Genomic DNA, 3,108 nt, shown 5'->3' on the forward strand with positions numbered 1-3,108 from the left:
TATATATATGTTGTGTGTGTGTACGTGTGCTCTAGGACGATCTGTTGGATCAAGCATTGTCTAGACAGACAGTGCTTACTAAATGTTAACTAAAAGGTCTGGTTATTTGGGGAAAGGTGAGGGAAAAATAGAGCTTTGAGATGTGCCAACATTGCAGGTGTGCCCCAGTTCACGTTAAATTGTTCAGTCCTTTCATTCTGCCTCTTGCCATCTTCCAGAGGTGTGAAGTCATCTTTGTTCTTTTGGTGCTGTCTCAAGTAGGTCATCCATTCACTTCCTCCTTGTGCCCTGAAATCTTTCAGCTGAGGGTAATAGTGCCTTTATTTGGAGTACCAGGTTACACTCCAAATAAATGATTATATTCCCATGCCAACACACCCTACTGGCTTTTTGTGTTGGTTATTCCTTTCTGATTTAAGCAACATCTAGGGAGATGTTTGAAGCTGTAGCTGATTCTGTATTTTTCCTATGAGCTGAGCCTAATGTTCTAAGGTGTCCTAGAAATTAATGGTATTGTTTGTGTCCCCTCAGAGGGCAGAAGAATAAATACTTTGGATAGGAGAATGATTTCTTTTTGTATCAAAATTCTGTGGGGAAAAAAAAATTTACAACTGTATGAAGTTTTGTTTCATTTAAAAATTTTGTGTCCTGAATATATTCATTCTTTATTACTTAGGTTTGTGGCCCTTGAACTTTTCCCCTGAAAGAGACAAATGTCTATATTCATGTTCTCATAGGTTCTTAACTCCAAAGATACTGGAAGTTCCCTTTTCTGCAGTTTCCGAGTAGGTGGGAATGTGGGGCTAGGCGGGTCTGGGCAAGGGAGAGCATCTCTCTGGCCGGTGCCCTCCTTTCCCTGCTACAGCCCCACACTTGCCTGGCTCTGTATTTTCTAGGCAGTGCCCGCCTCCTTTGCATTCTCAAGGCTGCTGTTTAGTTTATGATCTTATTACCCCTTACTTGAACTATTTCAATAGACTTCTTACCAGACTGTTTTTAGTGTTGCTTTTTTATTTTTTGGTGCACTGTTTCTTTGTCACTGTGCACAGGCTTTCTCTAGTTGCTGCAGACGGGGGGCTGCTCTTCGCTGCGGTGTGCAGGCTTCTCACTGCGGTGGCTTCTCTTCCTGAGGAGCTCTAGGCACGCGGGCTTCAGTGGTTCCAGCACGTGAACTCAGTAGTTGTGGCACACAGGCTAGTTGCTCCATGGCATGTGGAATCTTCCTGGAGCAGGGATGGAACCTGTGTCCCCTGCACTGGCAAGGGGATTCTTGGCCCCTGTACCACCAGGAAGTCTTATTAGTGTTTCTTGACTCTAGTCTGTTCTGCCCAATACAGTCAGAAGAAGTTTCCCACATTACAGCCATCCTCATGTTTCCTCACTTACTCAAAAACCTACAGTAGCTTTCTGTTGCTTAACATCTAAATTTAGCCTTCATTCCAGACTTACCGTATGGTCACATAAAGCTCTTACCCTTGGCCACACACTAGTTACCTGGGAAGCTTTTTAAAAAGTACTGATACTCATGCTTCGCACCCGACCAATGAGATCAAGATCTCTGGAGTGAGACCTCAGACACTGTTTTTGTTTTTGTCTTTTAAGCTGATAGGATTCTCAAGTATAGCCAGGGTTGAAAACCACTGTACTAGTCATTTATACCTAAGAGTTTTGAGCTCTCATCAGTCTCTGTACATCATAGACATTCAATGAATATTCAGGGTTGATTTCCTTTAGGATTGACTGGTTTGATCTCCTTGCTGTCCAAGGTACTCTCAGGAGTCTTCTCCAACACCACAATTTGAAAGCATCAATTCTTTGGTGCTCAGACGACTTTATGGTCCAGTTCTCACATCTGTACGTGACTACTGGAAAAACCATAGCTTTGACTATACAGACCTTTGTTGGCAAAATGATGTCTCTTCTTTTTAATATTCTGTCTAGATTTGTCATAGGTTTTCTTCCAAGCAGCAAGCATACTTTCACATACTCCTAATTAAATACCAAACCAGAGAGGAAGAAAAAAGCCTCTTAATCCTTATAATGCTCTCTTGGGTACCAGGCACTTTATGTGGGAAGCATTCCCTAGTGTGGCTGGTGTCATGATGGATATGTGTTGCTTGAGAGGGGAGGGTTTCAACTTTCATTTGGCACCTCAGAATTTAAAATCATAATGCCTATCCCCTTTGATTGCTGTTCACTTCTGGGTTTCAGTTACCCCAGTGGAAGAAATGTTTTCGTGTTGGGGAGAGTAGCTGCTCTGTGGCATATGGAATCCTCTTAGACTAGGGATCAAACCCATGTCCACTGTATTGGCAAGTGGATTCTCAACCACTGGACCACCAGGGTAGTCCCCAGGGCTCATTTCTTTTTGTGAGAAGCTTTGCTTGGGGCACTGAGAAAACCTGTTTGGAACACTGGAACATTATCCTTTTGGGAGGAAGTGCTAGACTAAACGTGATATTTTGATTCTAGGCCCAGATGTTCACTTACCAGCAAGTCACCTAACTTCCCGAACATCTTTAAAATCTATAAAGTGGGATCAGTCTAATATACCTACCTCAAATGATAAAATGAACTCCATATGTAACTATGAGAGTTGTAAAGATGCTGTAAAGGCTTAACGTACTTACTATTTGTATCTCTGGAAGACTTAGAGTTGAGGTGCCCTTGCTTCTACCTGTGAGACCTCTACCTGCTTCAGCTTCCAGCTAGAGGACTCCTCAGACAGATTCACGTTGTTTGTCACTAACTGGGCTTCAGCTCCGATTATCTTTTCTGGTCTGCTCCGATGTTCTGAACTGAAAAAACTGAAAACCTCAAGAACCAGAAGAAATACTCCAAATTTCTACTCATTTTCCCTACGACTCGGAGCAGAGCCAGGACCTAAAAGATGGCACCATATCTTTTATCTCTTGTTTCCACCCCCACTCTTTTTTAAAGCTCATTTTTGACTGGAGGATAATTGCTTTGTTTTGTTGGTTTCTGCTGTACAACAAGATGCATCAGCTATAAGTATACATATGTCCCTCCCTCTTGAGCCGCCCTCCCACCTCCCCCACCACCCCATCCCTCTGGGTCGTCACAGAGCCCTGAGCTGAGCTCCCTGTC

The sequence above is a fragment of the Bos grunniens genome, chromosome 11 (assembly GCF_055505025.1).
Source record: "Bos grunniens cultivar Pamir isolate PY7600 chromosome 11, Bosgru_T2T1.0, whole genome shotgun sequence".
Lineage (NCBI taxonomy): Eukaryota > Metazoa > Chordata > Mammalia > Artiodactyla > Bovidae > Bos > Bos grunniens.